General features: G+C 39.8%; 1 protein-coding gene across 2 annotated transcripts in view; it reads left to right on the top strand.

Moving 5' to 3' along the window:
• LOC118006655 (ADP-ribosylation factor-like protein 15) overlaps positions 1-18,475 on the top strand; it is a 401,185-nt gene that overhangs the window by 110,448 nt on the left and 272,262 nt on the right. The window lies entirely within an intron of this gene.

The raw sequence follows: 18,475 nt of genomic DNA, 5'->3' as shown, positions 1-18,475 counted from the left end.
ACATAAGGTTTGTTGAACGATTAATCATATGTAAGATACCAGGTTTGAGTTCCTCACTGGGTCTTGGGTCTAATAATAGTTGAAGTGGCATGTCCCTCAGCTCCTAGAAGATCACGCCTTGTAATCAAAGAACAGATCTGCAGTATGTTAGATGGGCCAGCCAGTGAAGATGGACAGTAATTCGGAGATGTCTGGTATTTGGGGATCCAGGGCCAGGCCCTAACCTGTTGAGAAGAAACAACGTAGAATAACTTTGTTACCTGCTGTCTTTTCCCTAAGAGGTATACAGGGCAGTGGTTAAATTTTTTGAAAGCAGATTAGGCCTGTGTTCAAATTCCAGATTGTGTTAGCTGTATAATCTTGGGCAAGTGTTTTCTCTAAACTGCAGTTTCCTTCAGGGTCACAGGGGCTGATTAAAGTGCGTACCTCCCAGGGGAGTTGTGAGGATTAAATGCGATAATCCTTCTAAAGTGCTTGGGAAGTACTTCATCCAGACTGAGAGCTCTCCACACCATAGCAGTTACTAGATTTTTCAGGGGTGTGCAATCAGGGGAGTTGGAAAAGTGCAAGGGAGTTAGTAGCAAAGATAATTATTAGTGGATGACTCAACATTTTTCCGGGTATTTCATGAAAAATACTCCACAAGCTACATATAAATACATGGATTCTGAGTGGTAACTGAGTTTTCCTGGCTCTAAAATTAGACAGAAATGTTCAGAATCACTGCTTTAATTTTGACTTTGGATCCACAATTCTGAGAAATTTTAAGTGTTTAACCTTAACTTTACAAATTTTATTGTGCCTACACTGCCATATAAAAAGGTAGGGAAAAAGTACAAAACTTGTCTTGAAACTTCTTTACCATTATCAAAATTTTAGGGTGTGTGCATTTTCATTAGTTTCTAGAAGGAAGATTGGGTATTGGGTAATTTGTCAGGGACTTTAAGAAGACCACAGTCTGGAATCAGCTTAAAAGGGAACAACACAAATTCATGTTTAGGTATCATAGGTACTGATGAACAATTCAAAGCAATGTACATCTGCCAAAAATCTTAGTTCATTTATGATAGTTTAAGACTAAGTTCTTAGAGGAAGTGTTGGGAAAGAAAGAAAAGTGAAAATCTTAATTCTTGAAAATATGGGCAGTGTGGAATTTCTGCAAGTCTCCTAGGGAATTACAGCAAATACAATGGAGTCTGGCATAGATGATGGTCGCATGTGATTTGTTTTTTTATCGGTGCTCATAACCGTGGATGGAAAAGTTGTCTTTATCCCAAAGGACATTTTGTGGTTTGATTAACATGTGACAAATACATTGATTTCCTCCTCAAAATGAAAACTGTATATAACCTAATATATCCTTTATTACTCAACTTTCCAAAGATTTTTATGTACTAGCTTCCAGATTTAGGGATTTTATGGAACATAATAAAGACAAAAGCCTGGATATATGGCTTTACTTTGCCATAAAGACATTAGAAAAACAATACTTATGTACCGTCACTAAGTTCATTTCATGACAGAGAAAGCTTTCACCCCTCCTACCCCTCGGCCTCAGTAGCAAGTTTATAAAGGTAACTTTTTATAGAAAGAAAAAGCCCTATATTCTTAACTTTCTCAGTTCACTGTGGATCACTGACCTTCTAAGCTCACACAGCAGTTCTGGGGATCATTCATTTGTATATGGAATGGTCCTAGTTGATGGCTCCACACATACAAAGGAATTGCCATGATTAAAATTGTAAGAGTCTTAAAATCAATGTTACTGAGCCAGATGTAGAAGCTTGTGTATATGACCTGTAGATCACCAAAAAATACCATAGAATTGACAATATGAAAATCATTGGATGTTGGCTTTTACTTTCATAGACTTACTATATTAGCAAATAGGAACAAGGTATTGGACTTGTGCTTTAAGAAGAGAAATCAAATGGTGTTGAATAGTTTATCGTCCAGAAATCTATTCTAATAAGGAAGGGGAGTTGTGATACTAGGAAATACTTGGGAAGGTCATCCTCTAACAATTCCCCCCACCCCCCTTGCCTTCCAATCACTTATCAAGTATGCAGTGGGTACATTCCACAGCAACAAAACATTTATCCAGCATCATTGGGATTGGCAGATCTACATAGATAGCCAATTAGATGGAAAAATTTTCAAGTTTTTATCACAAATTTAGTCTTTGCAAGAATATACTGAAGACCGTGTAGTTATCGGTCACTGTGCTATGGTGCAGTGTTGATATAAGAAAAATGTAGTACTTTAAAATGGGCAAAAAAAGACTTTTGGATACTCTTTCAATGCCAGGATAAACTTTCATTCCTCTCTGAGGGGATTTCTCTACATAAGGGCCTGAGTTTTTGTCTTTGACTAGACTGTTTTATAACTCTGTAGAACTAGAAGTTGTAGAAAATTGAAACCAGTACAGATAATTCTTGTCCATAGAGATGCAAATTAGTTATATCCTGGGGAATGCAGTTGACCAGTGTTCGCACATTTGTTTCAACATTCCTTTGCTACATTAAATTTGTGGTTCTTTGACTGCTCTTTTGAACTGGCTGTGACCTCTCTTTCCATTCCCTCAGTTAATTAATTAGTTAATTAATGAGTTAAAAGGAACTTTGGATACATATTTTGTATCTGTGGGAATCATGATTTTACCTTTCTTGAAAAATCCTTTTATATAGGGATGCCTTTAAGAGATTTTTAGTAATGCATGAGTGTTTTTTCAGCTTTATATGACCCTCTACAGTGGTGCTCTTGCTGAAATCTTGGGCTTGTGTTTTGACTCATTTTTTCATTCAGACCCTTACTGTCAAGAAGCAGTGTTTGTGTTGATTTTGAGGTGATACAGTTTGGTGGGAAAAGAGTTCATTTCTGAATCAGATGGAGAAAAGATTGAGTTCTCTTCCTGCTCATATATATGTATGTACATATATCCCTTTTTTCTAATTCTGGGCCACTTAGCTCCAGGGAGAGCAAAGTTTCGTCCTCTGTGTCAGATCAGGTGGTCAAAGTGCTCCATATGGGCTTAGCATCCAGTAAATACTCCATAAATGGATGTTACCTTCCCCTCTTTTTAAAAAGGTATCTGTCCTTCATCTCTTCCTGTTTTTCACCCTCATGTCTTGAATCCGCCGAAACTAGATAATCTAATCTGTTAGAATTCTATCTAAAATGAATGTCATTAGATTGGGACTACGAAGGTGGGGAATTGTACTGTCAATGAAGTATATAAATTTAAATTGATACACTTTGGCATGTCTACTTTGACTACCCAGATGCCTTTTTTCTCCATTTTATTTTCTTACCTATGTCTTAGATATAGTTGAGATTGATGGTTAGGTGACCAGAAGTTAGATGTTACCCTATTTGGTTTTAAAATATATTAACCTTTTGTATCTACTTGGGGATAATTATATTTTCTCTTGGTTGATATTAAATCTATGTCCCCTGAGGTTTATATCAACAAGTGAGAGGTGTGTATGTAAAAGATAGAAGAAGAGAGGAAGGAAGAGTAAATTATGTGTGAAGGATTGAGGATTCAGGAGAGTAAGATGAGGCCAGGTGACAGGGAGGAAACAACCTATGATTTTTTTTTTCTTTTTCTTTTTTTTTCTTAAGATGTTTGGACAGACTATTCCCACGTGGGGTGATTGCCCATGGAAGATAGGGAGCCTCCTGAAGCTGTGGCAGAGAATGGGGAATCACATTAACTTTTCCTACCCTTAGAATGGACAACCGCTGCTTCTCTAGGACTTCACTACATTGCTTTTTAATTGAGAAATTTGTTGAAACTTCTTTTCTCTTGATGTCACTCATTCATGGAAGTTGATATGCCAGATATTAATCTGACCTCAGAAAACCCTAATAAGGAAAATGAAAACAAAAATATAACATCCTTTCTTGCAAATACTTCAAGGAAAATTACATACAAAATGATCTTCTGTATAATTTAAAAGATCTGGGCCATTCTCCAGCATCTCTGCTGCTATAACAAATTACCACATGCTTAGTGACTTAAAACAACATACATTAGGGGCGTCTGGGTGGCTCAGTTGGTTAAGCGTCTGCCTTCGGCTCAGGTCATGATTCTGGTGTCCTGGGATTGATCCCTGCATTGCATCAGGCTCCCTGCTCAGCGGGGAGCCTGCTTCTCCCTCTGCCTGCCGCTCCCCCTGCTTCCTCAAATAAATAAATTTAAAAATAATACATTACTTACTCGATGGTTCTGGAGGTGAGAAGTCTGAAATGCGTCTCACCAGGATAAAATCAATGTCGGTGGGATTGCATCCTTTTCTGGAGGCTCTAGGGGAGAAGCCATTGTCCGGCCTTTTCCAGTGTCTGGAGGCTGATTTGCCTCGGCTCCCGAGTCTTTCTGTCCTCTCAGCCATCGATGACTAGCCCTTCTTTCTCACAGTGCTCTGTCTTTCCTCCTTCCCTGTTTAAGGACCACTGTGATTACATTGGGGCCACCTGGATCATTCCTGCATATTCTTGTAAAGGTCAGCTGATTAGCAACCTCAGTTCACCCTCTTTCCATGTAATGTAACATATTTACAGGTTCCAGGGATTAGGAAGTGGACATCCTGGGGGCAAGCCATCCTCCTCCTCAGCACACCTCTGTATCACACAAACACCGTTTTTCTGCCTTGATTTTCTACAGTGTAGGAGGATGCTCCTTTGTTGTACCTGCCTAAAAAAATACGTTAAGCATTAAACCTTTAAGGGGCTGGGAGTCATTAAACTGGGGTGAAGAGAACTCATTCGTGTGACTTTAAAAATAAAGCCTTTATAATTCATTTGTATCTACTCTGGCTGGTACCAGTGTTTGGGGCTGTGAGGGAATCCTTTCTTCCTTTGAGTTTTTTGCCAGTCACATATCTTGCTTGCCTGATTATAATCCACGTGACTTTAAATTCCTGGCTTGAAACTTTCTAAGGAGCCCCAGTTACCAGGATGAGAAGATCAGGGACTTTGGGTTACCTCACCCTCTTGTTTCTGGAAAGCTGTAGATGTGAATGGAAGAGGAAGCCAAGGAAAGCTGTTGAGGTGATGAGAATCACTAACACTGTTTGCCTCCCCTACTGACTTGGAGGCATTGAGATAGAGACCAGGGCGCAGGGGTTGTATATCCCATGCTAGGCAACTGAGCTGCAAAAAAGTGGTGAAAGTAAATCCAATTTGGAAAGGCAGGATTTTTGACGTCCTAACAAGTAATGTGTAAATAAAATAACCGTGTGAGAACAATCACTGTAGCAGGATAATTGTGACTCAAGTTATTTACCTGTTGTTCGGGCCCCTCTGTCAGAGTGCGGAGAGGAAGAAAACTGCGCAGAAAGTTTGTCTTCAACGGTCAAAGTGTGTGTTGCAAGAGTGAAATGTCTCAGGGCGCCTGGCTGGCTCAGTTGCTGAGCGTCTGCCTTCGGCTCAGGTCATGGTCCCAGGGTCCTGGGATCGAGCCCCGCATCGGGCTTCCTGCTCTGCGGAGAGCCTGCTTCTCCCTCTCCCAGCGCCCCCGCTTGTTCCCTCTCTCGCTGTGTCTCTCTCTGTCACATAAATAAATAAAATCTTTAAAAAAAAAAAAAAGAGTGAAGGGTCTCTCCCGCGGCACCTAAGTCAAGGTATTCCCTGTTTTTCCTTTTGGTTCTGCCAGGAGGGTGACGTGAGGACAGAGCAGGACTGACCTCTCCCTCACCCTAGCACAAGGTCACCCTTCTAGGGAGTTGGTTTGTAATTATATCAACTATTTCGTGAAAGAGGGCTTTTGTTGTTTTTTTCCCCTATCCTCCCTGTGTAATTTCCAGCACCCAAAACTGGTTTGTAAACATCTGTTGATCCTACAGCCTGTTTCTTAATGCAAGTCATGGCATAAGTTTTCCCTTCTCCAGAGTTTTCATGTCTTGGCTATGTCTCAAAGCTTGAGGTAAGCAAGTTTTGGATGCAGGGCCTCTGATGAGGGCTTGTCATTTTGCTACACCATTATGCTCTGCATGTTCTAAGCCTTTTAAAGTAGCTGAATGTTTTCAATAAGCGAATGAGCTGCCGCTGTTGGGACTTGCATTTTTCTCCCCCAAATGTCGAAGTACTGATTGAATCTTGTCAGTGCAAAGCATCCAGACCTTTTTTATGCACTGCGCTAGACAGATTGCTTGTAAGAAATGTAGGCAGGTAAAAGGATTAGTTTTAATTACGCTGAGAGCTAGTGTGATCATGAAGCAGGGGCAGCCCCTCCTGTTTAGGTGCTTTTCTGTGACACCGGCCTTAAGACATTCCCTGAAAGGCGAGTTAAAAGAGCAATCACTTCAAGTTCTTTCCTTGGCCTTTGTGAGATGTTTCTCATTACCTGAAGATACGCAGGCAAGTTCGTGCTGCCTTTTCACCATGACACTCCAGATTAATATTTCCTCCCCTTTTCCTTCTGTCTTACACTTCCAATTCCAGATTCTTCCCGTCAGCATAGTCTCAGAGTGGGTCTTCTCATGTGAGGTGCAGTTGGGATGTAAGTGAATTGCTCCACATACGGTAACATACAGAGAGACGAGAAGGACTTCGTTTAGGAGTCCACTCAAGACCTGGGAATGACCTGCCAGAGTTATTCTTGTCTGGGCGCTAGCCTCTGGGGGACACAGACCAAGTTCAGTTCTTTAAAAGTGGGATGGGGTGAGACCCAGACTTGATCTTTTCCAATTTCGTGCTTGTTTTCTTTCCATTTTCTATCACTAAAAAGACTGTGCATTAAAATTTTAAAGAGCTTATATGTTGCAAAGCTGGGCCAGCAAGTGTGCTAATCAACTACTTTATTATTTCTTGTTGCTGTTGATCTATATTCAAAGTAGAATTTCCCATGATGTCACAAGAATGTTTAATTGCTTTTTCTTTAGGGTCCAAGCTATATAATTTTAACAATTGAAGCTTGTTTACCTGATTAGGGGGTGCAGGCCTGAGAAAGAAATATGGTCTGAGAAATTTTAACCTTTGATCTGAGTCCTGCTTGACTTTTTATTACCAAAGATTCCTTTTGAAAAAGTGATGAAAATGTCCCCCAATTCTTAAATATTCAAATTTAAATTTTAAATGGCTAAAGTGACTTTAAGTAGAATAGTGATGAGTTCAGTCTAAAATAAGTTTCCTTTAAATACCTACTTGACCTTCTAAATTTTAGTCTTGGTTGGACCAGCCAAAATGCTCTATAAATTTTAACTTCAACAAGTAATTTGTGTTCCACATGCTGACTCTCTTGGGCCATTCTGGTGAGCTACATACTCAATCTTTTAAGTTTTGAAATGAACTCTGCTTTTTTTTTTTTTTTTTTTTTAGTAAAAGCTGTTAGATCATAAAGTGAAAAGTATTCTGTGACCTAAAATTTCATGATTTTGACCAATAAAGAAAAATGTAACGTGTAGCTGATGGGGATATAGAAGGGAAGAACATTAGAATGAGAACAGACACACTGGTCCTGGTGGGTTTATTAGGCTTTGCCTCACAGGTATAGAGTGTGGTGTTCTTGCTGTTGAAAAGTGTTCAAACGTTTTGGACTATGCTAATAAGCTTCATTCTAATGTGTTTGAGGTAAAAAAATAAAGAATAAGACAGAAAACCAGTAATACCACCAATATTAAAGGAAGTGCAAATCTTACCAGTCACAAAGAGGTAAAACCAACACATCTGTTTCCTGCAAATGTTAGTCTACCACTGGAGCCAGGTGTCTTTACTGCTCAAGAATCAATACAGTATATTTACTGGTGTATTCTTTGGAGCTTAAAATTTTCGCCCTTTACTGTAAAATTCATATGATTGAAAATATAGTAGGACTGTTGGTTTTGATTTCCTTTTCTTCCTCCAATCCTCATTCCAACGAGGCTTATATGGGTAACTAGTAACCCTAACATAAATAAATGTTTATTCACATTTGTAAGAGTTCTATTTCAATTGGATATACTTAAATCTAATCACTTACAATTCAGTATATCTCACTATAGCTGTTAACGTAATTTCATGTTTTAATAAGGAATGATGGAGAGAGCATGAACATATAAATACCAACATTTTGAGTAACAACCAGAATCTTGGGCTTTCTGTTCTCTCCATACCAACAGAAATGTTAATATTGTGTAAAATAAGCTTGGGGTAGCATGGTATAGTGATAGCAACAATAATTGTCTTAGTGCGAGCTGCTGTGCCAAAGTACTATAGAATGAGTGGCTTAAACAACAAGCATTTATTTATTTATTTTTTTACAGTTCGAGAGCCTCGGAAGTCCCAGGTGAGAGTTAGCAGATTCAGTGTCTGATGAGGGCCTGCTTCCTGAGGTTCATAGGCAGCCCAGACTTTTTGCTGTGTTTTCACATGGTGGGAGGGACAGGATTGTTCTCTGGTGTCTCTTTTATATAAGGGCACCAATCCCACTCATGAGGGCTCCACCCTTAAAGACCTGATCACCTCCCAAAGGCCCTACTTCCCAATACTGTCCTATCAGGGGTTAGCATTTCAAAACAATGAATTTGAAGGGGGAGACGTAAACATTTAGCCCGCAACAGGAGTAATTAGCACTTACTGCTTCATTGCCAATGTAATACTCTGAGCACTTTATATTAGAACAAACTTAGCTTGACAAAAAACTATATAATTATCACCATTATGGAGATAAGAAAACAGTCCCAGAGAGGTTAAAGGATTAGCAAAGGTGGCTCAGCTAGTAAATAACGAAGCTGGGTTAGAGTCAAACCCAGAAGTCGGATGCTAGAGTTTGAGCTCTCAACTTCTAAGTAGTAGAGAAAGCTGCAGTCCATATTCCCTGTCTCCCTCCAAGCAACCCTGTGATCTTTTTGATTAATATGCTTCGGTATTTTGAGGGTTCAGTGTTTTCATCTGTGAAATGACAACGTTATACACTATAAGGTCTTCTTTAGCCCTAAAATCTAAATTCTGGGGGTGCCTGGGTGTCTCAGTCGTTAAACGTCTGCCTTTGGCTCAGGTCATGGTCCCAGGGTCCTGGGATGGAGCCCCGTATCGGGCTCCCTGCTCCGTGGGGGGCCTGCTTCTCCCTGTCCCACTCCCCTGCTTGTGTTCCCTCTCTCGCTGTCTCTCTCTGTCAAATAAATAAATAAAATCTTAAAAAAAAAATTAAAATCTAAATTCTGTATAGTTTAAAATTAACCATGTATCAGCCAGTTGGGGACTGGTTAAATCCATCTTGGGGTGATCATACAGTGAAACTCTGTGCTGACATTAAAAAGAATCAACAGAACAGAGGATTGTCTATGAGAAATAAGAAACAATGAACTAACTAGTTGTATAACTATGCATACAGTGATCCTGTTTTTGTGTAAAAAGAAAAAATGGTGTATAAACACTAGTATATATGCATAAAAAAGTTGAAGAACCAAACACCTATAATCTTTTCGGAGGTTAGAGTATAGAGGGACTTTGACTTTTCTCCCTTATACATTTGATTGAATTATTTTTTACAAGTACTTTAAGCATCAGAAAAAAATAGAAAAAAAGTCAAATGTACATCTATGTGTGCCTATAACTGGACTAGACATAACAGAACTTTTCCTGAAACATGAGGGGTTGGACCAACCTTTAGATTAATGGAGACAGCAAATTATTTCCTTCTCTAGCCTATGGAAGAATTTTATGGCCTCCATTTGTTTTTGTAGTTATTTAAGTCATCCTATTTTGTATCCTGGTAAAATCTTCTTTGCAGGATTCCTTATGAATAAAAACAAGGTAAGGGGTTGGATTCATTTTATTCCACATTTTTATTGATTGAACACAAAATTTTAATTTCTCTTTGTTGAAATAACCCTCTCGAGTCTTGTTGCCTCAGTATATACTGACCACAGGTTGTTTGATTTTTGAGAGGGACACCCCAATTATGGGGATAGGGGTTGTTATAAGAAATGTATAGCTCTGACTCAAAACTCCTGGTTCCAGAAGCTTTCAGGCAGCTTTATCTTTTTTCCTTATATAAATCAAATGATTCAGACAATTGTTTTCATTCTTAGCCCCAAAGAGCACTTAGTATGTAAGTGTTCATATCTCATTTAAATTATTGTTCTTAAGGGGCGCCTGCGTGGCTCAGTTGGTTAGGCGACTGCCTTCGGCTCAGGTTATGGTTCCAGGGTCCTGGGATCGAGCCCCGCATCGGGCTCCCTGCTTGGCGGGAAGCTTGCTTCTCTCTCGCCCACTTCCCCTGCTTCTGTTCCCTCTCTCGCTGTCTCTCTCTGTCAATTAAATAAATGGATAAAATCTTTACAAAAAAAAATTATTGTTCTTAAAATATACTTTAAAGTGAACTCCCCTGCATCTGTTATTCTTACAAGATAATTTTCAAAGTCTGAGACAAGGAATACCTTTTTTAGATCTTTCTGAGGCTTGCAAGTAAATTACCAATTAGAATATGGGTAGTGAATAGAGACTCTACCTCAAAAAGTGAGACTAAAACCTTCATATTTTCCATTAATCCAACCTAACCTTGATTCTGGACTATTTTAATGGATCTGTTCAATTTGCTTGAGATCAGACATGATTAATTTTATCCATTGATTGACACATTTCACAAACACGCTGTCAGGCATAATGATGCAAAGTTGAATAAATGATTGTGTTAAACCGTACATTTAATGGGAGAGACAGACATTCAGTCATATGTTGGCTCTAATGCAATATAGTAATTGATCATGAGCAACATGAAATAATGAGTATACAGAGTGCAGTGTGAGCCTAGAGCAGGGAGGAGGAGTTAGGAGGGGTAAGTGGGCCATGAGAAATGAGAACAGTATTGCCTCTTGGACAAAAGGAATATGGACTTACTTTCTGAGTAATAATCATCCTGAGTGTCTCAGGAAGTCTGTATATCGTTTCCATCTACTATAGAGATGGGGACACCCTACTGTGTGGGAAACCCCACTCCAGGCCAGCCCTTTGGGAATCCAAATAGCATGACTAGAGATCCCCTTGGGAAGTGTGTACAGCTGAAAGTAAAACTCTTCCATGGTAGGAGTTAGATAACAGGGGATTCGTTTTTTTGTGTATGATGTATCAGGTATGCTGATAGTAGATTCTTTCCAGGCTTTGGCCTTCTAGACTGTATTTAACCTATAAATTACAGTGCTTAAAGCTATGTAAAGTTATTCTATCTTCTATTACCCAACCCCTCTCCTCACTTTGACAAAAAGGTAGATAATTTTTTGTTTGTTTGTTTTTTCCTCCCCTTGCCAGGTCAAAGATTTTTATTAGGGTAAGACTAGAGAAAGATTTTTCATTTTAGGTGGCTGGAAAGTACATCCAGCTGAAAACCATCAACCATTTAGACTACATGCTTCATTTGAGTTGTGTTTCTGGATGCAAGTCAAGTATGACAACTGTGAGTTTCATAACTTTTCTAACTTGCTTCAGAAATGTTTTGGGGCCAAAATAGTTCCGAGATCTTTTCTGTGCTCTCCTGGTGAGGCTTTCTGAAGGTTATCAAGGTTAAGACTATGTAGCTGGGTCTCAGAGCATTGCAGGAAGTGAGCAGTCATGAGTCTTAGGCTTGCATCCTCTTCTATCCTTGCCTGTGTTCTCTCAGTCATGACTTGTCACTTCTTGTTCAAGACGAACATCTCATTGGGTCCACGTCTCAACAAAGATAAACTAATGATGTGTTACCTATTTTGTCTGTCTTAGCAATGCTCAGGTTCTTTCATTGGAGTTACAATTTGTAGACAATGGAGAGTAAGTTAGGAAGGGGAAATACATTGTGGAAGGTCGAGTGGACAAGGAGCAACTATGGAAAGTAATAGTGGGAATAATTCCAATGAGTGACAGTCATAGTCAGGATTCTACAGTGTTCACGATCATAATCTCCCAGTGAACACTCAAATCCAGATGGTACTTTCCATTTGGTGCTTTATTTGTGGTAGATCCATCAATGATATCTCATCGGTGATATCTCAGACTGATTTTATAACCGTAAATCTGAACAACCTTAATAGAGCCCTTTGAGCTACTTCAGTGAATCAACAAGTAGTTGATTCAGCAGCTGTGATGTGCTAGACATATGTTGAAGTAGTTACAGTTCTGTCAATAAACAATGAATGCTCTTTTGTAAAACAGTAGGGATAGAACATATATACATTGAAGAAAAATTTAAGAGGTAGAATCAACACAAGTGGGGGCCTTCATGAATTGTGAGCAGTGTGAAAGAGAAAGGAGTGAGGATGTTTAAATGGTTTCTGGCGTTAGATGGTGGGTTGGATGATACCATTTACTAAAGTAGGACATATAGGAATGAGGAACAAATGAGTGGGAAGATTAATGATGAATTTGAGTTTTTGAGTGCCTAAGGGATATCCAGATGTAGATGTCTAACAGGAAACTTAAAAACACTGGCTTGAGTCTCCAGAAAGAGATCGAAGCCTATACATAGGATTTGGAAGTCCTCAATATAGTTGAAACAATGAGAATTGAGGGGAATGGCCCAGGTAAAACACCTCAAGTGAGAAAGAGTATATTTGGACATATACACCCTGGATTTCCATTTCTACTATTCCCCTGAGATTATCAAGATCACCAACATCCTGCATATTCCCAAATATAACGTTTATCTGTGTGTTCTGATCTTAAGTTACTACTTAGAAGCATTTATCTTAGTTGATCACCTTCTCCTCCCTCTTGTTGAAACACTTAATCTTTCTTGACTTTTATGACCCTGTTTTCTAGTTGTTCCCCCCCCACCCCGCCCCCTCAGTCAGACTGCTTGGTTTCTCCTCTTGTACCCAACTCAGAAAGGTTGGACAGCTCCAGGAGTCTGCCTAGACCTACCCCCTCTTTGTCATTGGCATGATATTAGTGTTGTAATTCTAGAGGAAAACAAAACTTCCTAAGTCAGATAAAGGTATAAGATACGCCAAAACCAGTAAGATGTGATTTAAGAGGATATGTGTTCATGTTCAAGGAAAAGATAGATAGAATATAAACTCCATTGACCTCAATCTAATAAGAGGTTAGGAAATAATCCAATATGCTTGTAGAGGATCTGTGGAAACCATTCAACAAATTAGTTTAAAAATATTTATTGCTTGGGGGGAACGCCTGGGTGGCTTAGTTGGTTGAGCCTCCAACTCTTGGTTTCTGCTCAGGTCATGATCTCAGGGTCATGACGTTGGGCTCCACGTTCAGGGCAGAGTCTGCTTGGGTTTCTCTTTCCCTCTCCTTCTGTTCCTTCCCACCACTCACGTGCTCTCTCTCTCTCTCTCAAATAGATAAATCTTTAATAATAAATGTATGGGATGTGTGCTCATGTTCTAGTTGCTAAGGATGTATCAGTCAAAAGCCTGCAAGAACTCCTGCCCTCATAGGGTTTCCATTCTAGTGAGGGGAGATTTCAAACCAATGAATAAGTAAATTATTGAATATCTTCTTATGAAGATAAATGTTATGGAAAAACATAGCAGGAAAGGGGGATAGGGAATGTTGTGAGGAGGGAAGGATATACTTTTTAATAAAGAGTAATTAGGGCACGTCTCACTGAAAAGTGATTATGAGCAGAGACCCAAACAAGATAAAGGAGTGACTGAATCACCTGTGTATCTAGGGTGAGAGATTTGCAGGCAGAGGGAATGGCAAGTGCGAGGGCCCTGAAGTAGGATTGTGCCTTGCGTGATCCATGAACTGCTAAGACACCAGTTTGCCTGAGCAACTGGAGGATGAAATTGTAGGACGGGGAGGGATGGTAGGGACAGAGGTGGTGGCAGATTTTATAGGATCATACAGTCCATTATAAGGACTTTTATTTTTACCCTGAGTTAGATTGGTGGCCTGAGAGGACTTAGAGTGGAAAAGAGCTATGGTGTGTGTGTGTGTGTGTGTGTGTGTGTGTTTAAAGGAATGTCCTCTTTTTAAAATTTTTTTAAAAGATTTATTTATTTTAGAGACAAGAGTGTGCACACGTGAACTGTGGGCGGGGGGAGCAGAGGGAGAGGGAGAAAGAATTTCCAGCAGACTCCTCGATGAGTGAGGAGCCCTACAAAGGGTTTGATCCCATGACGCTGAGATCATGATCTGAACCGAAATCGAGTCAGATGCTCAACCAACTGAGCCACCCAGGCGCCCCAGAGCTGTGCTGCATTTTAACAGGACCGCTCCCATTGCTGTTTTGTAAACAGATTCTGGGGAGGCTAGGGTGGGAGGAGGAAGCCAGCTGTGAGACTACGCAGTCTCCCTGTCCCCCTTAGCTGTTGGGGATATGATCTAAGACCCCCAGTGGATACTAGATACCTCAGATAGTACTGAACCCATGTATGTGTTTTTTCCTGTACGTAGATACCTGTGATAAAGTTTAATTTACAAAGTAGACACAGTAAGAGATTAACAACTAATAAAAAAATAGAACAATTATAACAATATACCGTAATAAAAGTTATGTGGTCTCTCTCTCACAGTCTTATTGGCCTGCACTCACCCTCCTTGTGATGATGTGAGATGATAAAGTGCCTATGTGATGAGGTGAAGTCAGGGGAATGACGTAGCATTAGGCTCCTATTGACCTGCTGAGGATACTCTTTAGGAGGAGGATCACCTGCTTAGGGAGTGAGCTTCAAAGTGCATAACTGGAATAGCAGAAAACAAAGCTGCGGCTAAGGGGAGAGTAATCCAGACAAACGGTGATCATGGCTTAGGCCAGAGTTGTAAGTGTAGAGGGCAAGCAGTAGTTGGATTCTGGATATATTTTGAAGCTATTACTGGCAGAATTTCCTGATTGATTAGTTGTGTGGTTTGAGAGAAAAAAAAAGATACCAAGGATTATCCCAGGGTTTTTGGCCTGAGCGCAAATGGAGTTGTCACTAATGGAGGAGGAAAAGGTTGGGAACAAGTGAGGAGTGCTATTCTGGCTATGTTCAGTTTGAGATGCTGGTTAGATATCCAAGTTGGGATAGGCAGAATAATTTGCTTATGAGTTCAGAGGTCCATGCTGCAGATGTAAATTTAAAGTTAAAAGCTTCTAGAGACATGGAAAGCATGGGACTGGATGAGATCAAGCATGTGAGTGTAGATAGAAAAGAAGCTTTAGGTCAGCCTCAGATATCCCAGGAGTAAGAGGTTGGTGGGATGAAGCAACTAGAGAGGAACCTCCTTCTCTGTAAAATAAGAGAAAATCCAGAAGAGTGGGTGGTGTCCAGGAGTTAAGTGAGAAAGCTGTAAGGCGGAAACGGTGAGAGTTGTGTTAAAAGGACCTGTAACATGAGGGCTGAGATTTGACCATTGGGTCTATACTGGGGACATCACTGATGACCTTGAGGAGAAGAGAGCACATGGTTAAAGCCTGGTAAGAGTGGGTTTGGGAGAGAAAGGAAAGAGAGGAAACAGAGATGATGCTTTTAAATTGTTTTGCTCTAACAGAAAACAGAAATGGAGGAAGAAATGGGTCCTGGAGAGAGTCCTTGCCTTTCTCCCCTTCCCTCTGCCCCCTTCCCCCTCTTTTCCTCTAATCCTCCTTTCCTGGTTCTAGAAATAGCCGCATGCTGTATACTGGTGGGCATCACCCAGTAGGAGGGGGAATTTAGGGACAGGGAGGAGGAAAGCTGTAGCACTTTCCTCGATTAGGCTGAAGGGATTAGAATCTGGTGGTAAGACTGGTTTTCCAGAAAAGCAATGCAGCAACCCACAATATTGGCCTTAATGTGTCCTTAGAGCTAGATGGGAAGCCATTAAAATGCAAAGAAATGCAAATTCAGTGAATTAATGAAATAATTTAGGTACAGCCTAGGAGGGTGTTGCTGATCCAGATCTCAGGGAAGAATTATGTGGTATCAGCTTCACTCTGGGGTACCTGCTCCTTAACAAAACCATTTTTAAGGCCTGGCATTTCCATTATAGGGACTTGGCAAAGAATTCTATACATGACTGATACTTCACAGAAGAATCCAAATCATGACTTGCTGTCAGAAGTCTTTGGATGAAATTTAGAATTATGGATGGGCATAAAGTAAATCAAACTTTAATTATTGATATTTTCGTGGTAGGTTTGAAATAACATTTTAATTTTTGTAATTAAAAGATTTTTTCTATAATCATGATTTAATTGTGATTCTAATTAAAACTATCGAATTGAATAATTTAGACTTGTGATCTTAGTATGTTTTTGTAATCAGGATTGAAATGTTTGAGAATTTAAGATCTACCAAGTTTTATGTTTGATTTATTGATGTTACAAAGAATTTAGTGCTTCGAAATGTTTGTGTTAAGCCAATATATTAAATTTATAAATACAATTTAAAGGGAATTTAATGAATTATGTTTGTTAAAGTACAATAATGAGATTTATAAGACAAAAGCATAAGGAAGAATGAAGTTTTTACATTTTGCCTTTAGTAATTTTAACATTAGTTTACAAAAGGAGTCATTTCTTTTTTTTTTTTTTAATATTTTATTTATTTATTTGCATGAGAGAGAATGAGAGAGAGCACATGAGAGGGGGGAGGGTCAGAGGGAGAAGCAGACTCCCCGCCGAGCAGGGAGCCCGATGTGGGACTTGATCCCGGGACTCCAGGATCATGACCCGAACTGAAGGCAGTCGCTTAACCAACTGAGCCCCCCAGGCACCCCAAAAGGAGTCATTTCTTACAAGAATACCAAGAAAACTCACACTCCCCTCCGGACATACAGACTCCCTAGGTGACCTCACCCGTGGCTTAAAAACTACCCAGCAATACTCCTATTTATATCAACACTGACCCCTCTTCAGAACCCCAAACTAATAGGCATCTCAGAGATAACTAAAACCAAATTCTTACATTTCTTTCTCCTCCAGTACCCCCAAACCTTAATTCCTTAGTTGTTAAAGCCAGAAATCTAGGTGTCATTCTTGATTTCATTTCAATTGCTAAGAAGACTCTATCAGGGTTCTGGCAGGGAAAAAAATGATCTATTCAAATTGGGTAATTTGAGGAGCTTTAACTAATGAGAATATACAGAGGTGTGGACACTGTATGAGGAAACCATCGATAGTCCCAAAGGAGCAAAGTGAGGGAGCCCTTATGGGAACCCAGAGGCAGAGAGGGCTGAGTGGAGGGGCTAGCCTGATTGGAGCTGTGGGTCTCACTCTCAGGCAGCTGAGGGAATAAACACCCAGTTTCATTCTTTCTGCCTTCTCTTACTGGTGCCTCTACTCTGTGCAATCGGACTAGAAGACAAGGCTGGGGTGCCCAGCTGTGCAGTCCCTACAGGTCAGCCTGCGGGCCCACGGAGCAGGGAGGAGAAGAGCGGAGGTGGGCACCCAGCACAGAGGGTGGTGAAGCCTGCAGTACATTACCTGGGACCTATCCTAAATAAATAGTTTTTTCTTCCCCCATGTATTTTCTGCATTTGGTGTCCATTTCCTGTTACACCTATCTTTGAACTCTCCTTTTCTTCGTGGTTTATGACCCTCTTTCTGTTGTTTTTTAGGTCTTTTTAAAAAAAAAAAACAAAAAAAAAACCTTTTTTTTTTTTCCCCTCTTGAGTAATGAAGCCCTCATCACACCTAGGGTATCACTGTTTCCTGAAACACTCATCTAGTCAGGCAGCGGTCTTAGAAGGCTAGCCAGAAATTTTGTTAATTAATATGCTTTTTATAGCCCGATAATTTGAATGTTAAGTTGTTAGAAATGGTTTTAAACCTGATGAACGTATGTGAAGTGTAATTATTAGCAGTTGACATTTTAGTATTGTATGCTTTGTTTTCTAAATCTTGAGCCTTTTTGAAATCTCATTAATTGTTGGAGTAGAAGAAATACTGAGTCTTGTAATGCAAGTGTAGGAAATGCTCCAGCTGAGATTCGGTAGAGTATCTGAGGCGGCAGTTGCAACTCCCACTGAGGCATATCCTGTGTGAAGTCACAGGTGAGCGAGCACATTACGTAGTGCGCTCTGTACGACCCCCCTTTGGCTCCTTTTGCCTTTCTATCCTTGGTCTGTGAACGCTGGAAATCCCTACTTTAACCTGAATTGAAGGGGATTTAGAGTATATCTTTTGCTCCTATTTGTTCACATTTTATTGGATCTCTTTTTATTACCTTATTCACTTCTTATTTCTTTCAAAGAAGGACTAGCTATGGCTTACAATAAAAAATCGAAGAAAGCATATAAGAAATACATGATTTAACATTGCATAATGTAGCATTTCAAAAATCTCAGGGTTGAAGATTTCATATCATCTGTACTTTTTTGAGGGTGAATAGAAAAATGTGAATAGAAATTATAGGAAATTGTAAATCACGGAAAACTAATAGGATTGCAGAGAGCTGTGGTGTTCATGTATACTTGATTTGGAAGTCTTGCTAGTTAAGAAAATCTCAGGGCAATTTTGTATTCTCTACCATACCCCACTGCTACCAGATTATGTGACCGTGAGGTCTTACTTTAATATATACAGAATTAGTTAAGACTGAAATTCTTTGTTTCAGATTTTTACGTAGCAGAGAATACTTGCATTTTTCCGGTAATG

Source organism: Mirounga leonina, unplaced genomic scaffold, assembly GCF_011800145.1.
Source record: "Mirounga leonina isolate KUSES-001 unplaced genomic scaffold, KU_Mleo_1.0 Mir_98, whole genome shotgun sequence".
Taxonomy (NCBI): domain Eukaryota; kingdom Metazoa; phylum Chordata; class Mammalia; order Carnivora; family Phocidae; genus Mirounga; species Mirounga leonina.
Note: the sequence above shows the minus strand (reverse complement) of the source record. Positions and strands in the feature narration are given on the sequence as shown.